The sequence below is a fragment of the Pongo abelii genome, chromosome 19 (genome assembly GCF_028885655.2).
Source record: "Pongo abelii isolate AG06213 chromosome 19, NHGRI_mPonAbe1-v2.0_pri, whole genome shotgun sequence".
In the NCBI taxonomy this organism is placed as follows: domain Eukaryota; kingdom Metazoa; phylum Chordata; class Mammalia; order Primates; family Hominidae; genus Pongo; species Pongo abelii.
In genome coordinates this window covers 76,793,975-76,807,953 of record NC_072004.2, presented here as the reverse complement: position 1 = coordinate 76,807,953, position 13,979 = coordinate 76,793,975, and the positions used below count along the sequence as shown (strand labels likewise).

At 53.0% G+C, this 13,979-nt stretch overlaps 1 long non-coding RNA gene across 2 annotated transcripts; it reads left to right on the top strand.

The window, feature by feature from the left end:
* The first annotated feature begins 1,334 nt into the window (after positions 1–1,334).
* On the top strand, positions 1,335–4,169 carry LOC103892833 (uncharacterized). Of its 2 annotated transcripts, none has more exons than XR_657019.4 (3): positions 1,335–2,012; positions 3,213–3,326; positions 3,856–4,169. It is a non-coding gene; the product is annotated as an uncharacterized LOC103892833 (long non-coding RNA). The 2 variants fall into 2 exon arrangements; XR_008515638.2 differs by lacking the exon at positions 1,335–2,012 and adding an exon at positions 2,348–2,984.
* The last annotated feature ends 9,810 nt before the right edge of the window (positions 4,170–13,979 follow it).

Below are 13,979 nucleotides of genomic sequence, written 5' to 3'. Positions count from 1 at the left end.
AGCTGGCCAGGGGTTCTGAAGGAATAACAGGGGTGCTGAGTTGTGAGAGGGCAGAGGGAACCTTCCAGGTTAAAACTGGCTCGTCTGCATGGGGGAGGGGTGTGACAGAGGACAGGGAAGGGGAGGAGGCAGGCGAGAAGGACCAAGCCTGTGCCCAGCCTCAGGGACAGGGCTGAGCCCCTACTTACAGCTCAGGAGGTATATTTGCTTGCTAGAGTTGACCGTTCTTGGCATGAAACCAGGGGCAAGCCGGCGAGAGGAGCTTTCCACTCAAGGAGCTCAGTACCCCCTGTTGTAAAGCCCAGCCATGCCTTGGCAGGCCTAGCAGAACTTGCCAGGTGCCCTAGTGGGCTCCCTGGTGGCCTAACTCTCCATCTCCGAATGCACGCCCTCCCCAGCAGCCTGCCCTCTCCCAGAGGCAGAACCCAGAAGGCCTCCCTCCTGCGGTCAGACCCAGGCACCACCTGCTTTTCCAGCCACTGCCCAGGACATCACTTCCCCCTGAGAGTCGGCAAATCTGTCGTTTTGGTTACCACCTCATGGAGATTCAGCCCTATTGGAAGTAAGTCATTTTCTTTTTTTATTTTTTGAAACAGGGTCTCACTCCATCGACCAGGCTGGAGTGTAGTGGTGCCATCCTAGCTCACTGCAGCCTCAAATCCCTGGGCTCAAGCAATCCTCTCCCCTCAGCCTCCTGAGTAGCTGAGACTGCGGACACATGCCACCACACCTGACTTAGTTTTAAATTTTTTGCAGAGACAGGGTCTCACTATGTTGCCCAGGTTGGTTTCAAACTCTTGGCCTCAAGTGATCCTCCTGTCTCAGCCTCCCAAGATGCTGGGATTACAGGTATGAGCCATTCTTGATACCTGGGGTGGGACATGGTCCAGAATGGGGACAGGAAAGACTCCAGAACTAGCAGAACCACACACTCCAGCCAGAAAAAGAGGTGAAGGAAGTTGGAGGAAAAGCAAGCCTCCCGATCAGGAGCCCCCAGCAGTTTCTAGCAGGCAGGCTGGCTCACTTCTTCCCAGGGCAGGTCTGTTTTCCAGGACGCTCACTCACGTGGGAAACAGCTCAGTGCACACATGCACGGAGTCAAAGCTTTCTTGGAAGATACAGTGATTTCTTGATTTTGTTACAACTGACTCACACACACCCTCACTCACTCCATGAGCTGGGGAAGCAGGGCTGCCCACCACACTGAGCAGGAGACTGGGGTTTGAGTTTGAGCTCAGGTCGGCCTCCAGCAGTGCCTCGGAAAGCTCAGAGAGAAGTCAGGCAGTGAGGTGACCAGATGGGGAGTTGGGGTGGATTGGCTGTCCCTTCCTCCCTAACACTCGCCTTCTGATTCTTCTTAGAGGGCTGGTAAGGCTCCCAGGACTGGCATTCAGGCCTTGGCATGCCAGAGGATCAAAAGAAACTGCCCTTCCTTTCATGCAATTGATACAAGCAACAGAAATTGCAGCTTGCTTTCAGTGGGACGTTAGAACTCATCATCACCCGGGGAGCTCAGCTGAAGCGTCAGGGCTCAGGCCCAGCTTCCACGCACACGCTGTTTCCCGGTTTGCTGACGTCCTCTGTGCTGAGAGCACCATGTCACTCCTCAGCTGACATCACTCTGGATTGGCAGCCAGGGCCATGAGCCCTTGTTTTGTCAACAACCCTCCCCCTCTTTTTGCTCTTTCCTGGCCGTGTGGTGGACTCTTCAGGGACACAGCGGTCACTGCGCTGCAGGGACAGTCCCCAAGTGCCAAGGCGCAGCCTGAAGGGGCCTGTTCCCATCATGGCATCCATGACAAGAACCAGGAGCCAGAATGCAGGTTTCTGGGACTTGTCAGCTCCCTTCTGAGTGCCCTGTTGAGGATTCCTAGAAGTCCAGACACGGCACCCCCTCAACCTGGATGGACCACCCAGAGCCAATAGGAATACTTTTCAGTGGACATGCCATGTTGGAATCCCAGACCTCCCTGCCCTGCCAGCCCCTGCCAGCTTCCTGGGGGCCCCAACTGGTGAGTTTCACCCCCAAAGTGGCTGCGACATTGGAAGGCCAGGGCCACCCCTGCCTTTTCCATTGCTCGGCAGCTCGATCGTTCATCCATAACCCCCAGGCGTGGAGGCAGGGCTCGGGGCGCAAGGGGCTCTCGGTGCAGCGGCAGGGGCGGGGGCAGGGGCTCCCCTAACTGCAGAGGCTAGCCTTACACACCCAGCAACACATGTCCCCCTTTATGGCCCGGGCTTTCTCTCGGTGCTTAAAGCCAACTGTGAAAAGAGCAGGGCTGATTCTGGCTGCCTGGCCGTCTCCTGGCAACAGGCCTGGCAGGAGGTCTTTCTTTCTCCCCCCAACCTCCCTTCTCTCCTCCACCACCCCCCTCTCTCTTTTCCCCCCTGTGTCTTGTGTTGTGTATCATTAAAACTTCCCTCCCAGCCACTTCGCAGCCAACAACCAGGCCCTTCTGAGGCTAGTTCCCTCTGGGCAGCTCAGCCAGCCCAGGGGTGGGGGCTCTGAGGGGTCAAGGCCCCCAGAGAGGGGGCTTTGTGTTCTGCAACCAAGGCTGAAACTCAAGTTGGCAACCTTTGGCACGTTTGTGAGGGGCAGCCACCAGCACCCCCTCTGCAGGCACCTCTTCCTTCTCTGTCTTCCTCCCCCACCTTTCAGGGTCTTGGTCTCTTCCTTTAGTGCCTGGAGCCTGCCAATAGTGCCACTGGGCACTGCCCAAAACCACGCGGGCCTCACGAGGCTGGGCATGGACAACCCTTCACCTAGGAGGACAAGCCTCTGCTGAAGGCTGGGGTAGCTCTAGCCAGAGGTCTGCAGCCAGCTCTGGCACAGTGTCCTGGTCTGCCCTGAAAGGGCACAGGAACACAAAGGGTGTTAGCCTCAGGGATCACGGGGAAGCAGAGCATCCAATCAATGCGTACAGGACCCAAAGAACTCTTCGTTTGGCAGTTTCAACCTGGAGGGACACTGAGACCCAGAGGGGGTGAGTGCCTTGTCCGGGGACACACAGCCAGTCAGGAGAAAGCTGAAGCTGGAACCCTGGTATCCCAGTCCCCTCCTCTGTGACTTCAGTGGAGGGGAACTGGAGGGGAGCAAGTGGCTCTCTGAGGCCCACGCACCTTTTGGGCCTGACCTGCCTGCCTCTAGAGCAGTGCTCAGGGGTGTCTGAACTTGACCCCACCACTCTGGAGCCCTCCCCCTCTTCTCTTAGACCCTGAAGAAAGCCTCTGATGGGCCTAGAACAGAGAGGTGACCCAGGACCTTGCCCAGCCTTTCTGGACAACTGGAAGACAGTTACGCTTCATCCTCCAACTCTCCCTCCAACGTGAGTATCTGAGTCACAGGGGCCTAGTGCTGGCCTCCTCTGTCATACAACCTACTCTTAAGGCTGGATGGGCCACCCCAGATCGCCTATCTGGTACCTTAAGGCAGAGCAGACGCCGGGGGTAATCTCAGCTCATAGCTGGGTGGCTTCCGGGTGCAACTCTGGGGTTCTGCCAGCTCTAGCCTCGCTCACCCACAGGGTCTCCGGCCAACCAAGATGCCCTGACCACACAGACTGTACGGTCAGGCACTTACAGGGCACCCTGACTGCAAGCCCTCATCTCTGTTGTCCCGTGTTCCAGTGTTTTCCAGACTCCAGGCATTTCCATGCTACCTCCACTCTATAGCTGCATGCAAACCTGTTCTGCTATTTTCTGAACACTTTTCTTTACACTGATTTGCATTGTTCTTAATAACGTCAACTGAAAAGGAGACTTTAGATTTACTCATTTTCAACAATGAGGTTTCATTCTAACCAGACACTATGGCCCTGCAAAGGCTCTGAATGTGTGACTTCCTCTCTTTATTAGAAAAGGATCTTAGCAAGTGTTGGAGAGGCGCTGAAGTCGTATTAGGACCAACCAGACTTTCTTTGAGGATACTCAGAAGGAGTGAAGGAGAATGGAACAGGGAGTGTGAATAAATGAGCTTTCTCCCTGTGCGATTCAAAGTGGTTTAACCCATGCCTCACCTTCTAGAGCACCCGTGGCCCTCTCTAGCGGTGAGAAATGTCACCACTAGCCATCAAAATGCCCCCAAAAGTCCAACCTTTGACCAAACTACATTTCAGATTTTCATTTCAGATTTTCTTAAATTTTGGAGAAAAAAAATAAAATAAAGTAAAAGCATAAATATTTTGGTTATGCCATGTACTCTGATTTGGGATTCAGAAAATATGATTTCTGGCCAGGTGTGGTGGCTCATGCCTGTAATCCCAGCACTTTGAGAGGGGAGCATCTCCTGAGCCCAGGAGTTGGGGATCAGCCTGGGCAACATAGGAAGAAGACACCATCTCTACAAATAATAAAAAGTTAAGCAGGTGCGGTGGTGCACGTCTGTGGTCCCAGCCACTCAGGAGGCCGAGGTGGGAGGATTGCTTGAGCCCGGGAGGTTGAGGCTGCAGTGAGCCGTGTTTGTGCCATTGCACTGTAGTCTGGGCCACAGAGTGAGTCCTTGTCTCGGAAAAAAAGAAAGGAAATATGATTTCCCACATTACCGCACCTGCTGATGTGCACAGCAAAAGGCTGGGGGAGGGGGTGGGGGTGGGGAGGCTATGGTAGGCCAAGGTAGGGATGGGTGATGAGGATGAGGGGAGGAAGGCTTTTGGGCAGACTGAAAAAAGCAGGAGAGCTGGGAACATCTCGTCACCATCAGTCCTCAATCACTAAGACAGCCTGGTTAGGATTCTGCCATTATGTTTGGTCTCATGATAATAACAGGTCTTAGGAAGTCAGCCTGTGTTATCTACTAGATGCCCAGAGCTTTTTGGGTAAATTATGCCATTTAACCCTGCCAAGGGTGGAATTAGTATACCCATTTGCCAGATAAGAAACGGCTACAGAGAGATCTAGATAACTTGCCCAAAGTCACAGCTCAGCAGCGGGGAGCCAGGATGTGAACTTGTTCTTTCTGATCACAAAGCTCATGCTCCCCCCACCCCACCACAGCATCACTTTGCCCCCACCCCCTTCTCCCACCCCAACCTGAGGCTATTTGGCCAGTGAGGACCAGGCTTTAGGAGATAACTATCCCCTCAGGTGAAAGAGTGAGTCCCAGTGTCCCCAGGCAAGCCTTCCACCAGCCCCTCCCAGCAGAGACTTTAGGAAGTGCTCCTGTGTGGCATGGCTGGTGGGGCTGTGCCCCTCCATCCCTGACACACACTCAGGGAGCCTGAGAATGGCTCCTAGACACCCTGAGAATGAAGGGCAGAGGGGAGACTGTAGGAGGCAAGCGGCTGGGCTGCTGCTTTTTCTCTTTTTAAAAAATTGAGGCCAGGCGTGGTGGCTTACATAGTAATCCCAGCACTTTGGGAGGCTGAGGCGGGCAGATCACCTGAGGTCAGGAGTTCGAGACAAGCCTGGCCAAAATGGTGAAACCCTTTCTCTACTAAAAATACAAAAAAATGAGCCAGGCATAGTGACACATGCCTGTAGTCCCAGCTACTGGGGAGGCTGAGGCAGGAGAATTACTTGAATCCAGGAGGCTGAGGTTGCAGTGAGCCAAGATTGCTCCATTGCACTACAGCCTGGGTGACAAGAGTGAAACTCTGTCTAAAAAAAAAATTGAAATATAATTTGCACACCATAAAAAAATCACCATTTTAAAGTGCACAATTCAGTAGCTTCCAGTATATTGAAAAAGTTGTGCAACCTTCACCACTAATTCCAAAACATTTTCATGAACGTCAAACCCATCAGCAGTCAAGTTGCAGCCTCTTAAGGAAAATGCAAAGGCAGCACTGGGCAGAACTATATTCATTTTGTTTGTTTGTTTTGTTTTTGTTTTTGAGACAGGGTCTCACTCTGTCACACAGGTTGGAGTGCAGTGGCTCACTGCAACCTCTGCCTCTTGGGCTCAAGCGATTCTCCAGCCTCAGCCTCCTGAGTAGCTGGGACTACAGGCACGAGCCACCAACACCTGGCAATTTTTTTTTTTTTTTTTTTTTTTTTTTTTATTAGAGATAGGGTTTCACCAAGTTGCCCAGCCTGGTCTCAAACTCCTGAGCTCAAAGCAATCTGCCTGCCTTGGCCTCCCAAAGTGCTGGAAATACAGGCATGAGCCACCGCGCCCAACCTGGGCAGAACTACATTCTAGATGCATCTTAAACCTCACCTCAACCCTACACCCTCCCTTTTGTTGTTTCCTTTCTCCCCACAAGTCATCTCAGAATGAGGCTCCCAGCTCCAGGCTCCAGTTGCAACCTCACCCCCACCTAGACAAAACCCTCAAATCAAGAAAAAGAAGCCCTGGCAGGGCATGGTGACCCATGCCTGTAATCCCAGCACTGTGGGAGGCTGAGATGGATGGATCGCTTGAGCTCAGGAGTTCAAACCCCATCTATACCAAAAATTCAAAAAAATTAGCTTGTTGTGGTGGTGTATGCCTGTAGTCCCAGCTCCTTGGGAAGCTGAGGTGAGAGGATCGTTAGACCCTGGGAGATGGAGGTTGCAGTGACCCAAAATTGTGCTGCTGCACTCCAGTCTAAGTGACAGAGTGAGACTCTGTCTCAAAAAAAGAGAAAAGAAAAGAAAAAGAAATCCAAAAGAGAGAGAGAGAAAAAGGAAAAGAGAAAAAAAGAGAGAAAAGAAAATAAAAAGAAATTTCTGTCGGCCGGGCCTGGTGGCTCACGCCTGTAATTTCAGCACTTTGGGATAGGCCGAGGTGGGCGGATCATGAGGTCAGCGGATTGAGACCATCCTGGCTAACATGGTGAAACCCTGTCTCTACTAAAAATACAAAAAATCAGCTGGGCGTGGTGGTGGGCGCCTGTAGTCCCAGCTACTTGGGAGGCTGAGGCAGGGGAACGGTGTGAACCCGGGGGGCAGAGCTTGCAGTGAGCCAAGATTGCACCACTGCACTCCAGCCTGGGAGACAGAGCAAGACTCTGCCTCTGCCTCAAAAAAAAAAAAGAAGAAAAGAAATTTATGTCTCAAAAAAAGAGAAAAGAAAAAGAAATCCAAAAAAAAAAGAGAAAAGAAAAAAAAAGAAATTTATGTCTCAAAAAAAGAAAAAAGAAAAGAAAAAGAAATCCTAACACTCATCCATCCTTAAGTAAAAGCAATTTACCTTGTAAGTCAGTCTCCACATTTAATCCAACTACCCTACACTAGACATGATGGGTGAGGAGGATACAGATAGTTAGGAGCCCTTTGGCTACAAGTAAGAGCCTCAAGTGGGCTAACAAACAAGGAAAATGTATTATTTTATATCACAAGAAGTTCTAAAGCAGGACTCCTCTGAAGGCAATTAGTGTCTCAGCAATGGTGTCAGAGACGAAGTTTGTTTCTCTCTTGGCTCTGTCTTCCTCTGCCAGTCAGCTTCATCTTCAGGCAGCTTTCCTCATACTCACAGAATGGCTGCTGCAGCTCCAGGTATCCCAACCCAAAACAACAATGTCCAAAAGCAGGGAAAAGATATTTCTTACTGTGTGTCATTTCAAGAGCCGCAAAAAATCTTCCCAGAAACCTTCTTGCACACTTCAGCAGACCTCCTTCAGGCTCATGTCACCCAGTGTAGGCCAATCCCTGGCAAGCAGAATGGGTCCCCATGATTGACTTAGATCAGTCAGGGTTTATCTCTGAGCAAGGTAGGGGAGAAGTGAAGACCAGAACAAACTGGGGACCTCTGCCATCCTGGAGGAAGGGACCATCAGCAGTGTGAGCTACACTAAATCTAAACAGAAGCCTGTCTTCCAGAAGTTCAAAAACAGCAGCTGAGGCTGGGCACGGTGGGTCATGCCTGTAATCCCAACACTCTGGGAGGCTGAGGTGGGAGGATCATTTGAGGTCAGGAGTTCAAGACCAGCCTGGCCAACATGGTGAAATTCTGTCTCTACTAAAACTACAAAAATTAGCCAGGCGTGGTAGCTTGCATCTGTAGTCCCAGCTAGGAGGACTGAGGCAGCAGAATCATTTGAACCCAGGAGGCAGAGGTTGCAGGTTGCAGTGAAACAAGATCACTCCAGTCTGGGTGATAGAGCGAGACTTCATCTCAAAAAAAAAAAAAAAAAGGCAGCTGATTGCCACAGAGGGAGGGAGTGGATGCTCACCGATCATTTTACATGTCCCAGGTGCCATTTCAAACACAGCAGCTATCAATCTGCTGAATAGACAATTGTCTTTTGAGACAAGTGTTATTATACCCATTTTGCAGTTGATGAAGCAGGTACAGAGAGGTTACATAATATGCTCAGTGTCACATAGTAAGAGGCAGAGCTGGGATTCATTGGGGTTGTGGTAGACCTGGGCTCTAAGGCAACCACTCAGAGAGGATTTCCCAGTCAGACATGTGAATCCCCATTCAGGCCTTACCTGGAAGCCAAGACAAAGGTGCATAAGAGATGGGTCCTGCTGGGATGTGGGCAATGCCAGGCAGATGTCCCTGGTTTGCCCAAGGGCCCTCCCACATCTGTGCCAGCTGTGCCTAGGCCCTTGCCGGTGAGGCAGCTGTGACCCCATTCCCAGCCCACTGGGCCTCCATCCATGTGATTAGGCTCCCAGGACTCAGGGCTCATAGCTGGCCACCCTGAGGTCCCAGCAATGACAGCTACTGGCCATACTAGTCTGTGGAGAAGGCTGTTAGTTGGCAGAGTTCTGGAAGGTGCAAACCAGGACTTCACTAGAAATTTCTTCACCATCTCCAAGGATATTATCAGGCTTGTTCTATTCTATCTCTCCAATGTGCCCCCACAAAAGTCTTCCCCGCAAGACCCCTGAGATGGAAAGAACTTCCACACCTCTGTTTTGTTTTGTTTTGTTTTGTTTTCTTGAGACAGTTTAGCTCTTGTTGCCGAGGCTGGAGTGCAATGGCACGGTCTCAGCTCACTGCAACCTCTGCCTCCTGGGTTCAAGTGATTCTCCTGCCTCAGCCTCCCAAGTAGCTGGGATTACAGGCATGTGCCACCATGCCCAGCTAATTTTGTATTTTTAGTAGAGACAGGGTTTTGCCACGTTGGCCAGGCTGGTTTCAAACCCCTGACCTCAGGTGATCCGCCCACCTCGGCCTCCCAAAGTGCTGGGATTATAGGCATGAGCCACCATGCCCGGCCTGGTTTTGTTTTTTAAGGAAACATTTACGTATTTGGTCCTCTGATGAATGACTGTCCCCAGCAGATGGCAAGTTCCTTGCAGGCCAAAACCTGGGCTGCTTTTGCTCATCAGTGCTCAGCTGCCAAGGGGAAGCTGCGCACAGAGTTGCTCCATGAAGATGCGTTGAAGAAATGGACCAGGTGAAATTCACAGAGCACCTACTGTGTGCATCAACCAGAGCTGGGTTATAAGGAAGAAGGCAGGCTCCTTAAGGGTAGTCGCATTCCTCGTGGAGCCTTGTCCACAGCAGGCATGCAGTCAACATGTGCGATGAGAAATACAGACACTGTCCGCCCTCAGAGCCCAGGCGGAAGGTGGGGGCCCATCGTGACTAAGGTTGGAGACAGAAGAAACCAAAGATGGCTCCAAGCCCCTCTTGGGTTGCAACCAGGGCTCCCTCCCCTTCCCTGCCTGCTTATGTCCCATACACAGGGGAGTGGAAGGAAAACTCAGGAGCTCTAGTTCCAGGTGACTGAGAGAAACTGTGGCAGCCACACACAGAGGTCTGGCTCTAACTCCTCAGGCAGGATCACACCCATGCCAGGAGCTGGCCTTGGGTTAGAGCCCCAAAAGCCTTGGGCAGGCCAGCCATGTCCAGGGATGGGGCTCAGGGTTATGAGGCAATGGCAGAATAAAGGGGCATGGAGGGAGGCTGAAGAGGAGAAAGAAAGGGAAGGAGAAGGAGGTGTGGCACACAGCTGGAGGGGCAGCACGAGGGGCCACCAAGCCCCAGATGCCCCCATGTGGCAGTGACTTCCCAATAGGCTGCCCACCCTTAATCTCATCCCACTGGAGGCAGCTCAGGGTCCTATGAAAGGGACACAGGAACCAAGCGACAGAGCAGAGTAGCTGGGGTGGGTTGGATTTGTAGGGGCCAGGGCCACTCAAGATAGGGGCACTGAGGACCCTGAGGGGCCACAGGGAGCCCAGACCTGAGTCAGTGGCCCTTCTATCCAAGACCTCAGCCCTGCCTGCTCCCTATGCTCTGGGCCCATCATCAACAGTGTTTTCGAGGGGCTGCTAAGTGCTGGATCCCTCACCATTGGGGTTCAGCAGTCTTGTGGAGGGAGTTTCTTTGTGGAGATTTTACAGTTGGAGACGGACAATATATGCAAGCAACTGAACAGATATGTCTGCTATGTAGTATTTATAATCAGCCAGGCATCGGGGCTTATGCCTGTAATCCCAGCACTTTGGGAGGCCAAGGTGGGTGGACCACCTGAGATCAGGAGTTCAAGACCAGCCTGGCCAACATGGTGAAACACTGTCTCTACTAAAAATACAAAAATTATCCAGGCATGGTGGCGGGCGCCTGTAATCCCAGCTACTTGGGAGGCTGAGACAAGAAAATCACTTGAACCCAGGAGGTGGATGTTGCAGTGAGCCAAGATCACGCCACTGCATGCCAGCCTGAGCGACAGAGCAAGACACCGTCTCAAAAAAATAATAATATGTGTAATCACATATTAATCACATCAGTGTCAGGGCTATGCTGGAAAATAATGCTGAATAAGAGGCCTAACAGGACAGGGCTAGGGAGTGGCAAGGGGTCTGGGGGGCCTCTTTGAAGTGGATATTTTGAAGTGTGTCTTGGAAGCGAACATCAGACAACATTATCCTGGATAAATCCTTCTGGAGCAGGCTCCTGGGCGCCTGAAGGGGGACTGCTTAGCGGACACTGACTGGGGCAGGAAGACAGACCTGAGAGAGAGGCTTATTCCTTGCCTCAAGAGAAGAAAGAAACCCAATATTTTGTATTCACCATCCGCGGTCTGGCATTCCGTCAGCACCATTCTCATTTAATACTGATAGCTCCCTACAAGGTGGAAAGTGTTATCTCCACTCCACAACTGAAGCCGGGGATGACAGGCAACCGGCCAGTGCCCCACCCCACCCCATTCCCTCCCTTCTAAAGGACTTTCACCCCAAATCGCTTTCCAAAATGCTCTGGGGAGGCCGGGCATGGTGGCATGCACCTGTAATCCCAGCACTTTGGGAGACCAAGATGGGTGGGTCACATGAGGTCAAAAGTTCAAGACCAGCTTGGCTAACATGGCAAAACCCCATCACTACCAAAAAAAACACAAATTAGCTGGGTATGATGGTGCATGCTTGTAATCCCAGCTACTTGAGCAGCAGAGGCAGGAGAACCACTTGAATATGGGGAGGTGGAGGTTGCAGTGAGCCGAGACTGCACCACTGCACTCCAGCCTGGGCGACACAGTGAGACTCTGTCTTAAAAATATAGGTCAGGAGTTCGAGACCAGCCTGGCCAACATGGTGAAACCCTGTCTGTACTAAAAATACAAAAAATTAGTCAGGTGTGGTGGCGGGCACATGTAATCCCAGCTGCTTGGGAGGCTGAGGCAGGAGAATCGCTTGAACCTGGGAAGCAGAGGTTGCAGTGAGTCGAGATCGTGCCATTGCACTACAGCCTGGGCAACAAGAATGAAACTCCACCTCTCTCTATATATAATATATATTTATAATAAATATATAATATATATGTTTATTATATAATATATATTTATTATAAATATATATATAAATACATAAAACTAAATGCCCTGGGGAGCTAGAGCTAAGACAAGAGGAACTACTGCCACAGGGAGAACCTCTCACGTGCCCACAGCGGCCCCTGGGATCTCGGGATCCAGGAAGAACTGGTGACATCGGCCTGCCGCTGGCAGCCTCCCATATGTCAGCGGAAGAGGGAGGCATCCGCAGGGTGCATCTGGCGGTGCCCCAGTGCGCCCTGGACCGGCATCACCTGGGCCCGCTCGCCCTCCGCCTGTCTGGAGAGGAGAGGGGAGCCTGAAGCCATGCACCCCTTATCCCCAGCTAAGCTCCGGGATTGCGAGGTAGATTAAGGGCATTCACTCAGGAGGGCACCTACTTAACCAAGATCCTCCGAAATCCGGGCTGCTCACCAGCAACAATTGAGGATGCCGGGTCCACAGGGAGCGGAGTGGGACCAGGCGGGACCCCTTCCTCGCCTGCTGACCTCCCAACTTGCTATCAGCACTGCCGCCAGGGGGCGCGCCCGCGCCTCTGGGCTCTGAGCCGACCTCCGCGCGCACCTGCGCTCCTTTGTGTGTTAGATTTACATCTGGTGCTTACCTACTATGCGCTTACTCGGTGCAGGTCAGGGGCTTCCTGCATTTCCAGGATGCAGCCTCTATGCCAGCAAACTGAGCTGGGCAGTGGAAAGAAATCCGATTTACTCCCGCGCCCACCATCCACGCTAGGGCCTTCCTGCTTCCAGGCTCTGCTGTCCAGCCTTCCAGTGGCCTCTAGGGAGCTCGCCTAAAACCGCTCTGCGGTTCCTACAGCTCCTAGGAGAAAGTTAAACGCCCTCCTCTCCAGGTCAGAGGCCTTGGAGCCCCCTGCGTGCTCCCTTCGCACTGTTCCTCCATAAGCCCTGTGGTGTTAGGCCTTCGGCCCTTCGCACTTCCCCGCCTGCTTCCCCGCTGCAACGGCTTCGCCTCTCCCTTTATCCCCCCGGGTTGGTCCGGCTCCCGGCTCCCGCCTGGCAGCCCCAAGACCTGTTTCAAGCAAAAATGAATCGCACAGTGCCTGGATCGGAGATTTCCTCCTCCCTCCCCGCGACAGACGGGTAGCCCCATGAGGGCGGACGGGGGCCTGGCCGCCGGATTCTTTGTCTACACGGTGCCTCCGCAGGGGGTCCAGTGGAGCCTCACTGAATACACAGCAGCGGACTCTGAGCCCCGGGGGAGTGCACATCAAAAGGAACCTCCGAGCCAGCTAGAGAGAGGGGTTGGGCTGGGGCTGGGGTCCCCTTCCCAGGTCTAAGGTCCCACACATTCACACACACAACAAAAAGTGCTTCCCACGTGCCACCCCATGTCCCCAGGTCCCTGGCCCTTGCTGCCTCTTCTGCCCCCTTCCAAGAGACCACCCTTCCTTTCAGGGCGATGGCCTCCTAGTCCACTGGCTGATGCCTCCACCCCGCCCACCCTTCCTGGTCTTGGAGTGAATTTAACCCTTTCTCCACCAAGTGAAACCACCCTGGGGCTTGGGGTACCTGTTAGAGAGAGGGTGTTTCTATCCGTGATGTGTGGTCAGGGGCGGGGCGCCCGCCCTCCCCTGACAGAAACTATTCCTGCGTTTCCACCCGCGGCAGCGCAAGGTGTGCAGGAGGAAGAAAATTAAACCTGTGTTGAAGGAAGGACAACTGGCAGAAAGGAAGGGGCTCAGGCTCCCCTCCTCTGAGGAGCTTTCAAGTGGGGGAAATCCACACACACACCTCCATTCTCTAGGGGCCTGGCAGGGCCGCTGGTAGGTTCCAGTCCTCTCCTCTGTCACTTCCCAGGCACACATGGCCAGCTCCTGGATTCCACCCTTCAACCCACTTGTTTCCCGCCTGATGCACATGACCTGCGTCTCTGAGTGCTCCAGGCTGCCTGGAGGAGGCATTCAGGTACACATGGCCCCTCAGGGAATGATGGTCTTGCTCATAGCACCCAGGATGCTGGCTGGGCATATCTCAGACAACACACACTCCCACCGACAGCCGCGGATCTTTTGCTCCCACCTCACAGGGTTGGCACCTGTGGAGTCTTGAGGCCCAGTAATGACCCCAAGAAGCCATCAAGTGCAGGCCCTGTCGCCCCACCACACTGCATCCACAGTGGTGTCTGAGTGGCCAGGGAAGGTAGCTCTCCCCAGCTCTCAGCACGACTGTCATGGGGCTCTGGAACTCCCGAGCCCTTGGGCAGGACTCCAGCAGGCAGCTCTGATTAGAAAGCCACCTGGGAGCCCTGTGGGTGGGACAGGACTCCAGGTAGGACCTAGCTGGCCTCCATCCAAGAGGGATGTATGTGGAA